Genomic DNA, 21,574 nt, shown 5'->3' with positions numbered 1-21,574 from the left:
CAAAATCACTCCAGGGCTTGCGGCAGCGAGACCCTACCGCAGGGTCTCATCGCAAGCCCGATGGTCGCGATGGTCTTGACCATCACGACTATCATCATGGACGCTCGCATAAGCTGTGGGTGGTAACCCACAGCTATGCGAACGTCCAAGAGGCCGCTCCATTTTTAGGGAGGAGGGCCCTGATTCAGAGCCAGCGCTCTGGTCAGAGCGTTCGGCTCTGAATCAGGCCCAGTGATTCCAATAATGACACAGAGACAGAGGCCTTAGTACTGTTGGCACAGGCACCTATGCAATAACAGAGAAATAATTAGGGCCAATACAATGGAGTGTGCAGCACCTGAATAGGTGGAAGCTTAGTGGTATGTTGAATGCTTAACATAGCATTCAACTGGGGTTTGATTCCTGGTGAGGACAGGGGCATTGAAGAATAATTTGAATTTGATTTTGTTATCAATGTTATATTATATACAGTATTTTATTTTGCATGTTCCTCTCAAAATTCGCAAACTTGTATTATATAGAATTGGCTGAGATCCACTGCTTGTGGAAGAAGATGCAATAATGACGCAGATGTACAGTACAGTACGGCAATCCACCTGAGCAGCAGTGAACAGGGACCCCACTGCTAATATGTTGCATGCACAGTCTTCAATACAATGAGATGTTTTAATGATGAGACTTGTACTCTACTTACAGTAAATGCTAACATATCATCTAACAGCTATTAGCTGTATACTGTGGGGGATAGGTGCATTTCTCTGTTGTAGACTGTGTAAAGGGGAGTATCCATTAGCAGATAAATTGAATGACTGAATGATATATCGTTCAGTCATTCAATTTATCTGCTATGGATAAGCCCTGAATGATGACAGATGATCACTCAAGCGGCCGATAAATTGAATCTTTCATTTCTCCAACATGTTGGTCAATTATGGCATATCGCTGCCAGATATTAGAAATATCTGACAGTGTATATGCGGTAAACGATGAACGACAAAAGATATTAGCAGCAGCTACAGAGCGCTGCAGAGAAAAAAATCCACTCCCTGAATGATGTCATGCGATATCGTTCATCGTTCGTCTTTTGCCAAAATCTGTCATGTACATGACAGATATCTTTCAGCACAGCCAGCGGAATTTTCAAAAGTGATCTTTTGTCTTTCATCTTTCAGAAAAACATCTGCTAATGGATAGGCCCATTACCAGGTTGCCCGCCCCTCTGCCTTAGTGAACTGACATGGATATCCTGGGGGGCTGGGCTGAATGAAAAAAATACTGTACAGTAGAAAACCCTTTATGTTGTTCAACAAATCTGTGTAGTCTTGTGTGTGTTAAAAGAGTGTAAAAAAATATGGTGGGTCCCCCCTCCCAAGCATAAGCAGAACTAGGCTTTTTGAGCCAGTCCTAGTTCAGGAAATACGGGGGGGGGGAAACAGCATGGGGGTCTCCCATATTTCAATGAACCAGCTCAGGGCTAGCTGGTCCTGGTTGAGGAAATATGGGAAAAATGCGTAGAGTTCCCCCATATTTCCATCAACCAGCACTGGGTTCTTACTAGTGGAGGGGTAATGTCACAGTACGGGGACGTGCTTCATGGGTGACTCCAGCAAAAGCATTAACTCCCAACTAGTCAGCCCAGGTCGGGGATTCCTCAGGAAGTGGGGACCCCCCAATAAAGAGGTCCCCCCTCCTGATTATACCTCAGGCCCAGGCTGATAGCCCATGACTCTTCCCTGCACCCCTGGCTGGTGGGTACAGGGAAATTAAAAATATATACTGTATATACTATAGATAAAATAATATTGAATACAAAATCACATTGCTCAATGCCACTGGCCTTAATGGGATTCAAACCCTAGGTGACGGCTATGGTAAGTATTCTCCATAACCACTAACCCATGAAGCCCTGCGATAAGATGTTCACACCTGTTGTCTATGACTTTCTTGACTGTGCCTGTAGACTATAGCAGCTTAGCAGACAGGGATACACATCACTACAAGTCGCCACAGTTCCACTATATTGCAGATTAGTGTCATGTTGAGCAAGCTCCTAGAGCAAATGTCTGTAGCAATTAGTGGCAAAGCCAACTTTGTGGCATTGCATACAAATGAAGGTTTGGTGGAGGAATGTGGAGCATGCCATGAGTTAAGCAGTAGTACTCTACAAATGGTCAGCATTAATTAGCCTCCTTTTATTAAAAGGAGGAGGTTTGGGGGAGGAGGTGTGGAGCATGCCATGAGTTAAGCAGCAGTACTCTGCAAATGGTCAGCATGAATGAAAATTTGAACAAAAGGAGTTGTTAAAATCTTAGAATGCATCTTGATTACCGAGGTGTATTGCAACCTATACTGTGTGTTTGTGGCTTCTTCCTTTATATTTACATGTGCGTGCAGACGGCCTGGGCAAATACAGTACAGTAGCAAAAAGAAGAAAAACTTTGCATGTCTTGATTGCCAAAAGTTCCAAGAGCAATGCATAAGCAAAATTTATATATATAATATATATATATATATATATTGTGATGATTTGGGGTATTTAGCTCGGCAGAAGGTGGATGGGTGCAGTGTTTAGGTGCTTATTGAGGACCCACACACAGCTTTCAAGTAAACAAATTATGCTTTTACTTCCAGCTTGTGAATTGAGGATGTAAAAGGGGTATTAGATAGTAGTCTTATACCCCTTTTACACCAGAGCAAAAACCTGGGTTTTTGCTGGGTCTACCCGGGTCGCAGCTCAGTGTAAAAGGGTCCCTGAAAAATAACCTGGGTCAAGTGACCCTGCAATCCAACCCAGGTAGCTACCAGGGTTGGACCCAGGATGGACCCAGGTAATGGTGCAGTGTAAACGGTGCAACCCGGGTTATCTGACCTGGATCATGCCTAAAATGAGCGGATTGGAGGTTGTGGAGCATTCACCTCCCACTTTTTATGACCTCACAGGTTTAGCAGGGCAGACCTGAGTTCAGTGTGAACAGGGCTGACCTGGGAGTAACCCAGATCAAAGGTGCAGTGTAAATGGGTCTGACCTGGGTCTGACCAGGGTTGGAACCATGTCCAAAAACCCAGGTCGGCTTTTTGGTGGAAAAGAGGTATAACTAATTAACTGGTTACTGCATCTAATACCAGGTAATTACAAACCCATTACATAACATTTTTTTGCCTAATATAAAAAACACAATGTTTCAAAAACTTCTATTGCTTATCTCACTACATGGAATCATCTCTAAGGCTACTACATCCTATACTCTCCCTCTGCAGCTCATCCTTCTGTACATATTGCTGCCTCATTAATCTTCTCTCCTCTTACAAATACACATGAGCATTTTTTTTTAACAAAATTTATTTAGAATTTTACATAAATAAGGTACAACAGTATGTGCATGGATAAGAGAAATATTTAGCATATTACAGAGACAAATATATAGGATAATAAAGTATCCAAAATACACATATAGCAATAAACCAATCTGAAAACAGATGAAACATAGAAGATAAAAGATTGCTATATATCATAGCACATATTCAAAATAAATTGTAAATAATAGTACGAAATACACAAGAGATCAAGTAGGAAACAGAAAAACGTGTAAAAGAGAGAAGGGAGAAATGAAGAGAAAAGAAAAGGAAGAAAAAGAGGAAAAATAAGATGGGGACAGGGTAAGTGGGAAAGAGGCCGAATCCGGGTCTACATTGTATATTGGGAAAACTTAAATAGAAGTCGCCATAGTAAAATGGAGAGAAAATAAACAAATAACTAATATAAATTAATTATGAACGTTAGAGTAGGAGGTTCGAAAAGCCTGAGGGCAGGGTCCCATGTGGTGTGGTGTTGTTGTAGAGGAACCAGTCACACCAAACCATGAGGAACTTAGGAGAGGTATTGTGGATATAAGCTGATATTTTCTCCACGGCCGCAACGTGCCAAATTTTATTTATAAGTTGTTGGCAAGGAGGAGGGTCAATATATTTCCAGTGTCTAGCAATTAGACATCGAGCTGCATTCAAAATATGTGAAGAGAGCTTATCGGCATGTTTATTAAGGCCCTCAAGTGGACAGCCAAGGAGGAAAGACCAAGGAGACTTAATCAGTGGTATTTTAAAAATTCCCAAGAGGAGACAGGTAACCCCGTCACAGAATTGGACTATTTTAGGGCATGACCACCATATGTGTTTGAAAGTACCTATCTTTCCACAACCTCTCCAACATTGATCAGAGGCCAAATTATACATTTTGTGCAAATGGGCAGGTACCAGGTACCATCTATAATACACCTTGTAGGCATTTTGCTTAATTAAGGAAGAAATAGAGGACTTACCCTCTCGCGCACCACAGACCATGTATTCTCATCAGGTGGACTCCCTAAATCTTTTTCCCATTGAAGTTCATGATCTGGCGTATCTGGGAGTTTAACAAAGAGCAAAAAGTTATAAATAACAGATATGATACCTTTCATGAGGGGGTTATGGAGACACAAAGACTCAAATGACATTAAAGATCTATCAATTGAATTGGGAGGGAGGGAATTGACAAAATGTCGAACTTGAATATAGGTAAAAGTGTTGATAGAAGATATGTTGAATTTATTCTGTAAGGAACCCAGAGAGGTACACCCACCCAAGTCGAGGATATCAGATACCACCCTAACCCCACCTTTAATCCATGGAAAGAAGCGGGTGAGATTGAAACCCGGGAAAAACAACGGATTAAACCATATAGGAGTAACAGGGGATGGGTAGGAGGTAATATTATAGTGAGATGTAAAGTGATCCCAAATGGAGCATGTAAAAGAGATAACCGGATGTAAGCGAACAGATTGAGGTCTGTCAGATGCAGCCAAACCTACGACAGCGGACATAAAAGGGATATCTACGAATTAGCTTCGATTTCTACCCACCTAGGTACCTGGGAGGGAGCAAACCAAGCTATTGCCTGGCTTAAATGGGTAGCATAATAATAGAGGTTAACATCAGGAAACCCGTTGCCCCCATTGGTAGTGGGGCAACTGAGAGTGAGAAAACTGATACGGGGAGGCTTGGATTTCCATACAAATTGAACAAACCACCTGTGTAATTGCACTATAGTCGATTTGGGAACAGCAACGGGGAGGGTCTGAAAGAGGTAGAGCAGTCTAGGTACGAGATTCATCTTAACCACTATTCTACCTAACCAGGAAAAAATTAGATCACGCCATCGGAGGAGATCTAGTTTAATTGTTTTGAGCAGAGGGGGGGAGTTTGCAGAGAATAGGGTGTCATATCTGCTTGTAATATATACTCCCAGATATTTAATTTTAAAGGGGCGCCAGGCAAAGTTATTATTGTGACGCAGGAGATCCAAGGCCATAGATGATATATTAAGAGCGAGAGATTCAGTTTTAGAAAGGTTAATGTTGTAGCCCAAGAGAGAGCCGTGTTCAGACAAAACTTGAAAGAGTTTCGGTAGAGACGTATGGGGAGAAGTTAAAGTTAGAAGAACGTCATCGGCAAAAAGGGACACTTTATATTCTACCTTTACTAGTAAGGTACCTCTAATATCTGAATTAAGGCGAATTTGAGCTGCAAGAGGTTCAATAACCAAAGCAAAGATCAGGGGTGACCAAGGGAACCCCTGTCTAGTGCCATTGGTTATGGGGAAGGGGACGAGAGAAGACCATTCATGGAGACCCTAGCTGAAGCGGTAGTATATAGGGCCTGGATGCCCTGGAGAAAATTACCACCTAAGCCAAAGGCCCTCAGTGTTTGGATCATGAAGGGCCAGCAAATCCGGTCAAAGGCCTTCTCAGCATCTAGGGAAAGCACCAGGGCTGGCGTACGAGTAGAATTAATGGAGTGAATGAGGCTAATAACCCGTCTAGTATTGTCCCTGGCCTGTCTCCCCGGTATAAAGCCAACTTGATCATTATGAACTAATTTGGGCAATACGGAGTTCAGGCGGTTGGCAAGTATCTTAGCATAAATCTTAGCATCAGTGTTCAACAGCTAGATAGGTCTATAATGGGCACAATTGGAGTGGTCTTTTCCCTCTTTGGGAATGACAATAATCCTAGCTTCCAGGGCCTCCTGGGAGAAAGAGCCTCCTGACATCACACCGTTGAACACCTTAGCAAGATAGGGGGACAGTAAGGAGTTAAAGGATTTATAATATGTGGCTGTAAAGCCATCTGGGCCAGGGGCCTTATTGGCCTTAAGGTTCTTTATCACTTCTGAGATCTCCTGCCCCTCAATTTCAACACTTAGGGATTCAAGGGCAGAGGAAGATAGTTTAGGTAAATTACAGCTGGTTAAAAAAATTTATATAGAGTCCTCAGTAGGGAGGGGACTATTCAAAGAAGATGAGAGATTATACAGTTTGTTATAAAATTTACGAAACTCTTCAGTGATACGTAAGGGATCTCTAATAAGGTCATCTACGCGAGAGTTAATCATCAGAACATTGTTCTGTGAGAGTTTAGATCGCAATCTAGATGCCAGCATTCTATCGGCTTTGTCTCCTTTTTCATAAAATGTTTGATTAAGCCATTTAAGAGATGTCTCAGCTTTTGCTGTAAGAAGGAGGCCTTGTTCTCCTCTGGCAGCCACAAGTTTATGATAATCATCCGCTGCGCCTGAGGCTTTATGAGTTCTATCTAATTGGGCAATGAGGTCCATAAGTTCAAGAAGCCTCTTAGTCCTAGTCTTCCTGGCAAAAGCCGCTGACTTAATCAGGGATCCCCATATCACGGCCTTATGGGCTTCCCAGAGAAGCTGTGGAGATACAGTAGGACTGGAGTTAAGAGAGAAATACTCTGCAATCTCAGAGGTCAGCTGTGATCGTAGGGCCGGATTTACAAGGAGCCTATCATTAAGGCGCCAAACATAAGAGCTATTACAAGGGAAAGGAGATTCAATATCTACTGTGAATGGGGAGTGGTCTGACCAGGTGCTGGGGTGAATACTGACGTCTAATATTAATTGCGCAGGGTCAATACCAAGAAAAATCATGTCTAGTCTTGTGTGGACATCGTGAACAGACGAGGAAAAGGTATAGTCCTTAGCAGTAGGCTCTCTTACGCGCCATGCATCAAATTGGAGGTGTTGAGAAAGAAATTGTTGTAAGGCTTCCGAGTTAGCACGGATAGGGCTAACAGATGAGCGTGGGGGAGGTTTAGATCTATCAAGGTGAGAATCTAAGGTAGTGTTAAATTCACCAGCCACGACCACTCTAAATCCTCTATGTTGGGACAACAACGAACTTAGAGTGCAAAAAAACGTGGTTGGGCAGAGTTGGGGGCATACACATTAACAAACATAAAAAGGATACCATCTAATTCCCCAATCAAAAGAAGATAGCGCCCCTCTGGGTCCCTAATGATTGAGGAGGGAACAAAGGTGAAACGACGAGAGAATAGTATAGATACACCCTTCCTTTTTACAAGTAGGGTCACATGCATGATTAGTGGAGGGGAAGTATAAACAATTAAGTTCTGGGTGATGAGTACCAGCAAAATGGGTCTCCTGTAAAAATATAATATCGCCTTGAAGTTTGTGGAGAGTGTGAAATAGGGTGGATCGATTTTGCGGGCTGTTTAGACCTCTAACGTTAAATGTTATAAATTTGGTAGTCTTGGAGGATTATAGAGAGTGACGAGCGAAGATGTGGTCAAAAGTGAATAGGCGAGTAATAAACCAAAGAGCCCGGATTTCAGCCTCAGGAAAAAAAAGAGAGAGAGGAGAGGAAAAGGAGGAAAGAGAGGGTAAGGAACGGGGAAGGCCCCGTCCTTGTGGTCGGACCCACGGAAGAAGTTGGCTAAGAAGCCTAGAGCATCCGAGGCCATTCATTATGACCGCACAGGGGTGGGTGGTCAAATATGCCAAGGGGGGAGCGCAATGTTAGAGGGATACAATAGAGGAGAAGACAAGCTCCAGGTGTGGACTAGTAGTAAAAACAATACAAGAAAACATCATGGTGACAAGAAGTTACTTAAAAGGAGGAGAAGAGGGGACATGTATGTAGGTTAGGGAAGGCACGAAGGCAATGCAACCTCCACAGAAAGGATGGTGAAAAAAGGTCGGTTACCATGTTAAGTAAACATCGAGTGTGTTAAGGTATAGTATAAAATACAGTAAAACAGAATTTAGCATATCACAGTGTTAACAACAAGATATATAAAGCAACTAGCATAATAACTATACATTTCCCTAGTATCTAATTTTTAATAATTAAAATAATACGAGATAAGACATTGGGCGGACCAGGTCAGGAAAATAGTCAACACCAAAGATGGGAGGACAAATTGGTGACCTGTGGAGTTAGAAAAAGTAGCAAAGATAGTGGGACAACTGAAGGCACACTAAGTGGGAAATGGAAACATTGTTACAGAGCATTACACAGTATAAGGTAACCAAATATCAATTTGAAACTAAAATCAGTATCAGTAAGAGATACAATTGAACAGTAACAAAAATAAGTCCAATAAAGGGACCTAGTTCCCACATAGGGAAAAATAATAGTGACAAAAAGGGGGAACAGTAGGTAAATCAGGTCACTGCAGCAGGATGAGGACTAGCGCCAACTGTGCACCAGACGTTCTTCGGAGCTCGTTGAGGGAGGGACCTCACACTAGTTTCCGGAGGACCAGTGGCCTTTGAGGGTGAGGGCCTCATGTCATCCTTGGGCGAGCCATTCGTGGTAGGAGGTAGAAGATGCAATTGCGAGAGCAGATGTAAAGCCTCATCTGGGGACCTTGCTGAAAGAAGCTTGCCATCTGCTTGAATCTGTAAACCAAAGGGGAAGCCCCAGTGATAGCGGATGTCTTGATCCTGTAGTATCTTGGTGATGTCTTTCATTTCACGTCTCTTAGCCAGGGTAAGAGTGGAGAGGTCTTGAAAGATCAAAAGGTTGGCACCCTCAAAGGCAATGTCGGGAGAACACCTGGCCTGGGAGTAGACCTGGTCTTTCGCCTTGAAGTAGTGGAACCTAAGTATTACGTCTCTTGGCGAGTCCGAAGCTTGGGAGCGAGGCCGAAAGGCCCGGTGGGCTCGTTCGAGGAGGAGCATATCACCCGGAATGGAAGGGGCAAGAGAAAAGAAGTAAAAGATAATCCTCAAGATGGGTAGACTCCACAGACTCAGGGATATTTCGGATCCGGAGATTATTTCTACACCCCCTGTTATCAAGGTCTTCTTGTTTGTCAGCAATCAACACAAGATCCCAAGTTAGTTGGATGTTGTCCTGGTCATACATCTGTTGGAAACTAATGATCTCTTCTTGTTTCCTCTCGAGAGCATCTACACGGGAACCTAGGTCAGTGACCTCTGCTTGGAGGCCAGAGAGAGCTTTGTGGACCTCATCATGAATAGCTTGACGGAAGCTACGCATCTCAGCTAGGATAGCAGCGATATCTGCATTGGTAGATGGGGCCGCCGAGTCTTCTGAATCCACCTCAGAGACATCGCCTAATGACGGAGTAGAGGGCGGTTTCTGAGAGTCATTTGCTTGGGCTGCTTTAAAGTAGGATACAAGGCCTTAGAACCTGATTTCTTGTGCCTACCAGGCATAGTGGCAGATGAGGTCAGAAAGTAAATATGTATGTATATTAAAACGTAGAAAGATGTAGGGGGGAGTTTTAACTTCTTATCAGCGAGGCACACCTGGAATTTGAATGGTAAGAGTTAACCCATTGTAAGGGAAAACTACATATATCTAGTACTGTAGTAACAAAGTCACCAGGTCAAATAGTATAATGTGTGGCCGTACCCTATAGGCCACACAGCTGTAACATATTAAAATTTGATCCCACTAATATCCACGGCAATATTTGCAGTACTAGAAGTATGCAGTTGGGATGTGGATATAGGTAGTGGCCACCAGATGGAGCTCCAGCACTGGCAGAGGGGGAACAGTCATGCAGCAAATTAGGATACTTGTAATCTGTGACAAGGCAGGGGGCATGCAGGGACTTGGGAAAAATGGGGGTGATGGTACTCTCCAGGAGATCCTATTTACTGGGCAAGTCAGCTGATGGCAGTGGGGAATCCTGTCATCAGTAGTCCCCTGCGGAGTGGTCCCGGATGCAGGAACAGCCAGTGTGAGGGAGATTACCTCAGGTGTCTGCCGGTATGGGTGAGGCTGCTGTGTCAGCGGGAGGCAGTGGATTTGCAGGGAGAGGATGTGGTCATGTGCCAGCCACGGGACCCGCTGCAGAGTAAGTGGTGGTACTGCCGCAATCCGCGGCGGTGTCTGAGCACTGGACGAGCTGCCACATCAGTGAGAGGCAGTGGAGGAGGACATGCGCTGGGTCGGAGACGCTGCAGAAGGATCCCCGGCATCGTCTGAGGTATCAGCCGTGAGTGGGGGAATCAGTCATCACAGCTCCTCAGGTAAATGGTAAGCCGCGCCGGTCAGGGCCAGGCAGTGAGGGAAATGGTGGTGGAGGCCTCCCAGGAGAGGTCTCCATCGGGGGAACCACAGCGCTGGTGTCAGCATGGCACACGGAGCTCCCCAAACAGGCTCAATCAGGCGTCCACACCTTCAGCAGGGCACCAGATAGGGACTGGCTAATACTGTATATGCCCAGCTAGCAGGCAGGTAAATTCTACAGAATGTGAAGCCAATGTGGAGCACAGGGAAAAGTGTCCACCCTCTTAGGCCTCTAAGCCATGCCCCCATCTATGTGTATAGATGGGGGCATGCCACACCCACAACGAACTATAAATCCAGCTAACCTCATAAACATTGCATGCCTCCCTTCACCCTTCAAGTCACTAAAATGTGCCTTATGGAATTCACGCTCTGTCTGTAACAAACTAACATCCATCCATGACCTCTTTATTTCAACTAATCTCAACCTTCTGGCGATAACAGAAACATGGCTCACACAATCAGACACTGTCTCTCCTGCTGCACTTTCATATGGTAACCTACACTTCTCACACACCTCCAGGCCTGGTAATTGTAAAGGAGGTGGGGTAGGACTATTACTCTCCCAATCTTTTACATACACAGTTCTCCCACAGGTACCTTCACTCACATTTACATCATTTGAAGTACATTGTATCAGGACTTTCACCCCTTTCTCTCTGCTAGTTACTGTTATCTATCGCCCACCCGGGCCACCTCAACAATTTCTGGGACATTTTTCTGCCTGGCTATCCTCAGACATCTCCACTATCGTTATAAGTGATTTCAATATCCCCATTGACAGTCCACAATCTCCTCATGCCTCCAGACTACTCTCTCTAACCTCCTCTCTTGGTCTCTCCCAATGGACTGACTCCGCAACTCATCAGGAGGGCCACTGCCTTGATCTTGTATTCACCCGACTATGCTCAGTTTCTGATTTTACTAATGCTCCTTTCCCTCTCTCAGATCACAACCTTATCACCTGCACACTCTCCTCCATTACATCAACGTCATTGAAATTAACCAAACCTAAACCCCGCAGAAATATTGATGCTATTAACTTTCAGCAACTATCTACCCCTCTACAACAACGACTCTCACCAATTTCTACATTCACTTCTACTGAGACTTCACACCTAAACCAGATTCTATAAAAAGTTTTCGAAGTAGCTCCAGCTACCCATCACACACCACGTAGAGTTAGACGTCAACCATAGCATTCTAACTTAACAAGGCATCTATAAAAACTCTCACGTAAAGTTGAACATCAGTGGCGAAAGTCTCATACTTCAACTGACTTCCTCACATATAAGACTATCTACAACTCTTATCGTACTGTTCTGAACACGGCCAAACAAACATATTTCCAATCTCTAATCTCTGCTCAAGCCTCTAACCCCAAGTGACTTTTTAATACATTTAAACTGCTTCTTACCCCTCCCTCACCCAAACCACCTGCTACTATCTGTGCGCAAGATTTTGCTTCCTATTTTAGGGACAAGATTGATGAGATCCAAAATGAAATGGTATGCTCTTACTCAGCTAGTTACCTGCTCAATTCCCTACCTGAATCCTCTGGCACATTCTATTAATTTGATCTCACAAACAAAGATGAAGTATCTTCCCTCTTCTCATCCTCCTACTCTATTGCCTCTCCTCTAGATCCTATACCCTCACAAATCAGTAAAACTTTGTCTCCTGTGCTTATCCCAACCTTATCTAAAATCTGTAATCTCTCTCTCTCTACTGTCAACTTTCCATCACTGTTCAAGCATGCAGTGATTACTTCTTTTCTGAAAAAACAAAACTCTGACCCCAACACTCTCTCAAATTACCATCCTATCTCCCAGCTCCCATGCCCCTCCAAGCTACTTGAGATACTTGTCTACACCCGCCTCACACACTTTCTTAACTCACACAACTTATTGGACCCACTTCAGTCCGGCTTCCTTTCCCAACACTCCACAGAGACAGCATTGATTAAGGTAGTAAATGATCTGGTCATTGCCAAGGCTAAAGGCCATCACTCACTCCTAATTCTTCTAGATCTCTCTGCTGCTTTTGACACTGTTGACCACTCTCTTCTCATGCAAACACTACAATCCCTAGGACTTAAGGGCACGGCTCTTTCTTGGTTCTCTTCCTACCTATCTGATCGCTCTTTTACTGTTTGTTTTTCTGATTCTGCCTCCTCTTCATTATATCGATCGGTTGGAGTACCGCAAGGCTCTTTCTTAGAGCCTCTGTTATTCTCAATCTATACCTCCCCTCTTGGCAAACTAATCAGCTCTTTTGGATTTCAGTACTATCTGTATGTGGATGATACTCAAATCTACCTATCTTCCCCAGATTTATCACCATCTGTACTGGTCCGTGTCACTGACTGTCTTTCTGCAATTTCATCTTGGATGTCATCTCGCCACCTGAAACTTAATATTTTTAAAACAGAATTAATTATATTTCCACCAGCCAATAACAGTTACCGACCTGATCTCTCTATCACTGTTGATAACTCGACAATCCACCCTACCCCTCAAGCTCGCTTCCTTGGTGTCATCCTTGACTCTGAACTGTCCTTTGTTCCCCACATTCAATCTGTCTCAAAATCATGTTACATACATCTAAAAAGCATATCCAAAATTCGACCATATCTCACACAAGACACTGCAAAAACTCTAATCCATGCACTTATTATTTTCCACATTGACTATTGCAATAGCCTCCTTATTGGTATTCCCAAAAACAGGCTATCGCCACTGCAATCATTTATGAATGCAGCTGCAAGGCTTATCTTCTTTGCCAAATGTTCATCGTCTGCTGCCCCGCTCTGTCAGTCCCTCCATTGGTTGCCGGTTTTCTACCATATTCAATACAAAATACTCTTACTTACACATAAGGCTATTAACAAAACCACACCAACATACATCTCCTCACTTAAAATATCTCCCTACCCGACCTCTCCGCTCAGCACAAGAGCTGCGTCTCTCAACCCCATGCATTACTTGCTCCCACTCACGGTTACAGGACTTTCTTCGGGCTGCACCCACTTTATGACATGCCTTACCACGCACAATACCACTTTCGTCTAGTCTCCAATTCTTTGAAGCGATCCCTGAAAACTCACCTCTTCAGGCAAGCTTATCAGATCCCAGAACCACCCACATAACCTTCATAGCTTTCATATCTAATTACATCCCCTTGCACAGTCCACACACAACCTCACACATTGTCTTTCTCTCACATCCTCATGACATTTGGCCGACATTCCGGTGTGAATGGATCATGCAGCCTACCAAGAAACTGTGCATTCTGGCTGGACCAAAATGCAATATATAGCACCTATCCTTGTGTATCAATGCCTATTTCCCTGTAAGCTTGCATGCAGGGCCTTCCTACCTATATATCTATCTATTATTACTCAGTTTTGTTCTATTAATGTTTACAATTGTAAAGCGCAATGGAATATGCTGCACTATATAAGAAACTGTTAATAAATAAATACTGCAGTGTAGCATTTAAGTTGTAAAAGAGATTGTGTTTCAATGTAGCTTTACAATTCTGTGTGAGGGTTGATACTTTTTATTCCTTTCAATGATATGTCCTTAAGTCACCTGCTCTTTAGTATAATGACTGTGGACCTGATTCAGACTTGCTCACGAGCACATACAGTAGCACTCACAAGCGAGTCGATGGTGGCCCAGTGCACATGCGCATGCTCAAGCCCCGTAGCGAGTGAGAACTCCACCCACTCCGGGGCTCACTACAAGACGGGGTGGCTGTCAACGTTTTGTAGGCAGGTGGGGGGGGGGGGGCTGGACAAACGGAGGCGTTCCGGAAGGAATGCCTGCCATTTGTGGGCAGCCCTACTGACATCACGAGTCCATCGAGTCCATCATGAGCAGGAGGTCCACTCGGACTTGCGAGACCTGAGACCCTACCATAAGGACAGGACCAATGGGACAGTTAATCACACACTGTCCCAATGGTGCAGCACTCCAGGCTCTCCAATAAATAACAACAGTTACATATTATTTCAGCAATGTTACAGTGCCTATTTATTTGGTCACTGTCATCAGCCTAAACAATAATAAACAAAGCTCACCTTAAGTAGCAAATCACCCAACACCACATGGACATCCATGCCGAAGGTGAGACCACACACCCGGACCAGTGGCGCATGAGAGGGGATACTTGATGGTATATTGCTTACCTGACCTTGGGTGTAAGAAATAGTTGCCAATTTCCAAAAAACTGCATGTACAGTAATGCATCCTGTGCAACGTTAATTCCCAACTTTACATGTCAAAAAAGAACAGGTCTGGTATCCTTGTGATTGGAAATATCATTATGCACAACAATGTCTTTGATATTTCTGCCATGTCAGAATGAAGACAGAATGGTGGAATCATGTAGTACGGGAAGAGTAGAGTTCTTGGACACAATAGGTAATTTTCTCCCGGGTGACCTCATTAAAGCTTGACTTGCAGATGAATACTCTTGCAGCCATACCAACCTCTTAAGTGTTATCTTTTGCCATAAGTGACAGGGCAGTAATCCTAGTCTGGGATAGAACCTTCTCTTTAGCTTCCCTCAGGGATTTGTAATGATATCCACGTTTCAGGAATGTGAGTAACATGCAATCGATCTGATGGATAGCATACTGTGTATTACTGAAAATGAGCAATATTCTTAAAAACTGGGAGTATGGTAGACCACATTTGAGGGAGGGTAGGATCGCTTGTAGGATCGTATTTCTATCTGTTGGTTTGAAAAAGATTGATGTCCGCAAATGATTGTGATCCATAACAGTCACTTCCACATCCAGGTAATTGCTACGTTCATAACTGCATATATAAGTGAATTTAATAGGTGAGTTCGCCAAGTTGATCTCTTGAACCAGTTTCACAATATCTTGACCATTATTTACAGCCACTGGTACAGACACAGGCTATCTTATTGAAGGACATTACATGTTCATTCATAAAATACAGGATTTGTCACCATTACCTGTGAATTATCTGATGTGTACCATTGATGTTACTGGCTTGTACACATGTATACCCCACGACTTGGGGATTCAGGCTGTACGAAGGTTTATTACTGATAACGTAGACTACAAAAGTAATTATAAAGAAATTTTATTCAGTTATTGAATTTGACATTATCACATAAGTACTGTCTCTTTGAAGGCAGCAATTACATCCAACGCTCAGGCTGTTCCATGGGCTTATGCATTTTTATGTTCAAAGTAGAAAAAAAATATTCTTTAACAATTCCACCATCTCCCAGCAGGTTATTGGGTATTCCAGATATATTGATGATATATTCCTTTTCTGGACAGGAACCAAAGAAAACTTAACACAGCTCATCCAAGAGATCAACTTGGTGAACTCCCCTATTAATATCACAAATACATGCAGATATGAATGTGTAAATTACATGGATGTGGAAGTGACTGTGATGGATCACAATCATGTGCGGACATCAATCTTTTTCAAACCAACAGATAGAAATACGATCCTACAAGCGGATAGTCTTCAACCACCCTCCCTCAAATGTTTTCTACCGTGCTCCCGGTTTTTAAGAACATGGCACATTTGCAGTGATACACAGGATGCTATCCATCAGATCGAATACAAGTTACTCACATTTCTGAAACAGGGATATCATTACAAACCCTGAGGGAAGCTAAAGAGAAACTTCTATCTCAGACTAGGATTGCTACCCTGGCGCTAATGGCAAAATGTAGAGATATGGTAAGAACTTACCCTTGTTATCTCTTTTTCTACGAGGTCCATAGGGTCCACAGGAAACCTTGGGGTATAGGTGATGACAAAGACATCAGGGCACCATGCAGTTAATTTTTTTCTCCCAGGATGCCACGGTGCATCCCTCTATACCCTGCCCCCGGGCCAGAGGCTCCTCAGTTATGTAGCAAGCCAAAGACTGGAGGAGGATAAATCAGAGAGAAGAAAGTCTGGAACACACTAGAATCACATTCTCACACAGGAGATGGAAAACCAGTGACCAGAGCAAAGCCCATCTGAAGCACAGATGTGTCAGGGCGGGTGCCCTGTGGACCTTATGGACCTCATAGAAAAAGAGATAAGGGTAAGTTCTTACCATATCTCTACTTTTCTACTACAGAGTCCATAGAAGGTCCACAGGAAACCTTGGGGATTCCCAAAGCAGTACCTTCAAGGGCAGGGATGCTCCTGTGCAGAAAGGAGAACCCGCCACCTGAAAGAAGCATCCTGTGTGGCAAAGGTATCAAAGGCATAATACCTCAAAAAGGTCTGGATAGAAGACCACATGGCTGCCTTACAAAGCTGTACAGCTGAGGCACCACGACTAGCTGCCCACGAAGGGCCTACAGACCGAGCAGAATGAGCCGTAACAGAGGGCAGGACTGGAAGGCCCTCATGAATGTAACAGATTTTGTGGTGTGTTGGTGAAACCGGGTGCTCCTGTTGAGGGTAAGCGGGCCGTGAATGATAATGGGTTTTCCCTAGTGAAAACCAAAGTCTGAATTGTGTGTCTAAAGGTAGGTATTACCATGTATTTAGGCGCTCCTCAACATAAATGCTGTGATGGAGTCGACCGTATAGATGACATAGGTCAGTGTAGACATAAAATAAAATTTATTCATGAATACAAGGTGATGCATGGAATATAAATGCATACAGTAAAAACATGCTGTAGATTCAAAAGGGATGAGAATTCACAGATTCAGTTGATAAATACTGGGTGAGGCAGAAAAATGGTATCTGCCATGGACATTAGACATGTGCAATAGGTGAATTATATATATTGTGGATGAATAAAGGCATGAAACATAAAACAAATGACAGGTCTGGTGAGTTCTGATTGCAGCAGGAAATGTGACTCCTGTGCTTAAAATAAGCACTATCGTGCAATGTACAAATAAATGGTAATAATTGTACACTTGGTAGTAGGCAAAAAAGTACAGGATATCATACCCGGTGGGTGATGGGGAGCCAGCGGGTGTTGAATTGCAGGGTGCTCGGGTTGCCCTGCAAGGCTCCTTATGCTTTACCCAAACGGAAATCAGATCCTGTGGAAAATGTCCAGAGTCCTTGGAAGTGATTACAGGTGTAGCTAGCCAACGCGTTTCGAGATACTGGGTCTTTTCTTCAAGGCTGTAGCATACCTGTATTGCTGGGGGTCTTTTATAGCAGTCTCTGGGTATGAGGTGCACTTGCTAAAGCTTCCTTCTTGCCCCACTTCCGGTTTTGGGCGGAAGTGATGTCATCAGTACTTTAGATCTTCTTTTTAAGGAATCCTGGCATCTTTCTGTGCAGCCCAGGATAGCAATGTGTTGATTACCAGAGTAGGTGTCTTTATTGAAGGCTGTTGATGGTGGTTACCATATCAATGTGTGGTTATGTTCGCCAAACCGGAAGTGCTCCAGCGGCCATCTTGGTAGGGCAAAAGAAAAAAATATATATTTTTTTCTTTCCTTCTCTTTTCCCTCTTCTCCTTTTCTTCCTCTCCTCTTCCTCCTCTCCCTTCCTCCCCTTTCTCCCTTTCTTTTCCTTTCCTTTCCTTTCCTTTTTCCCTTTCTTTTCCTTTCTTTTTCTCTTTCTTCTTTTCTTTTTCCTTTTCTTTTTTTGTTGAAAACTTCTCCAGATGGTTTTGAGGCGGCCACATCACCGTGGTATAATGTCTCCTTTTTGAAAGCTGACATTTTGTAAGAATAGAAGAATGTGTCCATATATGTTATTGTTAGCTTGATTGGTGTTCTGTTTTCCACTTGTAGATGACTTTTCTTGGTATGTGATGCCTCGTGAAAGGAAAGAAGGTGAGATTAGTTAGAGGATGTATCAGGTGACATGAAGTGGGGATGGGATATAGGGGTATACAGGATGATCACAGAAACCATTTTATTTCGAAATCTGCATTTAAGCCTTTTGGTACAAGAGTTTGTAAATTGAATATACTTTTCATCTCTGTACGTGCCAGGTTTCTCTCAACATTTCTATCTCGCCACGTGGGTTTTATCTGTTTGAGACCTGTGAAATATTTAATGTGATTGGCTGAACATTGATGGTGTGTACGAAAGTGATCAGACAGATTATGAGTCGTGACCCCTTTCTTGATATTTCGGAGATGTTCTCCTAACCGAGTTTTGAGAGGTCTTGATGTTCTTCCAACATATCCTTTTTCGCAAGAACAGACAATCAGGTACACTACGTTGATGGAGTTGCAGGTAATAAAGTCTCTAATTTTTAATTTAGAGCCATTCATCTCTATTTCTGTGTATTTGGTGGTTGTGTCTTTGATTTGTCTACAGGCTATGCACATGCCACAGCGATGAATGCCTTTTGTCCTGATTGGGTTAGGGGGTTTTACTTCCAATGCACTTCTGACGAGATGGATTTTTAGGTTGGGTGATTTCCTATAGGTGAACTGGTGTTTAGTGGGAATTATGGTCTTCAAGACAGGATCTTCTTGTAAAAGGTGCCAATGTTTTCTTATAATAGATTCTATTTTTTTGTGGTCTGAATCATATCCCATAATGAATGACCATTGGAGGTTAGATTTTTTTGATTGTATATTTCTGGGTTGTTTGGTTTTCAGGAGATTGGACCTCTCTGTCTGTAATATGGTTGTGGCAGTGTCTTCAAGATCTTGTTTTTTGTAGCCCTTCTTTAAGAACTCTTTCTTCATTTCTTCTATTTGGAGTTGACACACATTGTTTTCGCTGCAATTTCTTCTGATCCTGGTGAACTGTCCCTTGGGGACACCATTAAGCCAATTCTGGTGGTGTTCACTATTTTTCGGGATGTAGTTATACGTGTCTGTTGGCTTATGGAAAGTCTTTGTGTGTATCGTATTCTCCTTGATGTATACAGACAAATCCAGAAAGTGTGCTTCGTTTTTGCTTTTATTGAATGTCAATATTATATTCTTGTTATTGTTGTTAATCTGTTTGCAGAAATCATCAAGAGTTTCTTCTGTTCCTCTCCAAATGAAGAGGATATCATCTATATAACGATTCCAAGTTATCACATTGTTACTAAAACATTCTTTTGTGTAGATCTCGTTTCGCTCCCAGTATGCCATGAACAAATTCGTGTAACTCGGAGCGAAACAGGTTCCCATGGCTGTACCCTATTTCTGCAGATAATATTCACCATCGAAGAAGAAGTTGTTTTCTAAAATGAATTGGATTGACTCTTTTATGAAAGCTTTCTTGTTTGTGTCATATTCTGTTTTGTTTAGGAACTCAGAGATGGCTTCTTCTCCTTGGGTACGTTCAATGATGGTGTACAGGGATGTTACATCTGCAGTGACCAGGATCATTTCTTCTTCCCAGGATACCCCTTGTAGTTTCCTAATTGTGTCCGAGGTGTCTTTGAGGTAAGATGGATTTCTGACGATGAGAGGTTGTAGCAGGGAGTCTATGAAGGCGGAGAGGTTAGAGGTTAGGCTCCCAGTCTCTGCGATGATGGGCCTTCCAGGTGGTGACGTAATGCTTTTGTGAATTTTGAGGAGTACGTAGATGGTTGGAGTGACTGGTTCTACAATGTTGATGAAACCATATTCTTCTACGGTTATTGCACCTTTGTCCAAATGTCTTGTGATGAGTTTTTGGAAGTTGTTCCTAATGCGTAATGAAGGATCAGTTTTTAGTTTTTGATAAGTAGTGGTGTCAGATAGTTGTCTCAGGTCTTCTTTTTTATAGTCCTCTTTATTGAGGATAGCGATTCCTCCTTCTTTGTCGCATGGTTTAATGAATATATTTGTGTCTTCTTTTAGGGATTTCATCGCTTCTCTTTATTTTCTATTCAGGTTCTGAGTGTGTTGTTTGTGCTTTTTAATTGTTTTGAGGTCTTCAATAATCAATTTTTGGAAGGTTTCTATAAAGTTTCCTTTGATGTGAGCCGGATAAAAGGTCGATGTTTTTCTAAATGTAATGGGTCTTTCTTCTTCTGCCTCATTTACTACATGATTATTTGATAGGTCTTCATTTGGAGTGTTTAATTTTTTTAGTTCAAAGAATTTTCTCAAAGAAATTTTCCTGATGTACTTTTGTACATCGATGAACTTATCGAATTCGTTGTGTGATGTAATAGGTGCAAATTTAAGTCCCTTTTTTAGCATGTTCTCTTCGGTTGTTGTGAGAACTCTAGAGCTTAGATTGTAGATGATTTGTCTTTCTTCTGTTGGTTTAATGATAGTTGTTTCTTCAGTTTTCTTCTCCTTTTTCTTTTTATTTGTTTTTGGTTTCCCAGCTCTTGTGCCTCTTTTTCTTTTAGTTTTCCCCCTATACCTTATTTTTCTTTTTGTGTCGTTTTTTATCGTCGTTTTTTCTTTCCCTTCCTTTCTTCGCGAAAAGGGAGTTCATTCCTTATACGTGTTTCGTTCCCTTGGGAGGTGCTTTCTTCGTCTACCAATATAGAGTTTCCTCGTGGGTTGTGTTGATCTGAGGGAGTGGTTATTCTTGGCCATCTGTCTATAGTGATTCTTCCTTTGTGTGGACTTTTGTAATTCCTATTTGTTCGAGATGATTCTCTGTTTGTGTTTTCCAGGTCTGAATTTAATTCAAACACTATGGAAGTGTCTTCTATTTCTATTTCTGGATTTTTGTGGGGTGCTTTCTGGAGTGTTTTCTTTTTCCAGGTGTCTCACTCCTCTTCCGTGTAGACTATAGTGGCCGGCAGGAGGGGTTATTAAGGATTTTCTATTCCTCCTGCTCTCTGGAGTCCTTTTTCTGTGGGAATCTCTTCTACTTCTGTTTGGTGTGTGGAACCTTGATTTTTCATTATTTCGGTTTCTCCATTGTGGGGTGTAGGTCTTTATTGGGCTTGGAGTTCTTTGATACCTTTGAAATGACCTTTTATAACCAATGTTAAATCTGTTTCTTATTGTTGTCTCGTAGGGTCTTCTGTTTATTCTCAGACTGGGATAGTATGGCTCATTCTTATACGTAAACTGGTGAAAAGGTGATGTGTAACGCAGTCTTTTTCTCCACTTAGGTGTGTACCTGGGATAGGGTTCTCTCCATCTTTCATGTTGTCTTTCATTTTCGTTTTCTTCTTTTATTCTATCATTTTCTTTATTCTGATGTCTACAATTAAGTGGGATATTTCTTGTATGTTTTTCGTTTTTTTTATAATTATTTGGGAGTATTCCTTCTTTTTGTCCATTTTTAATTTTCTTTGATTT

This window comes from Taudactylus pleione, unplaced genomic scaffold (assembly GCF_031769625.1).
Source record: "Taudactylus pleione unplaced genomic scaffold, aTauple2 ptg000977l, whole genome shotgun sequence".
Lineage (NCBI taxonomy): Eukaryota > Metazoa > Chordata > Amphibia > Anura > Myobatrachidae > Taudactylus > Taudactylus pleione.
Note: the sequence above shows the minus strand (reverse complement) of the source record.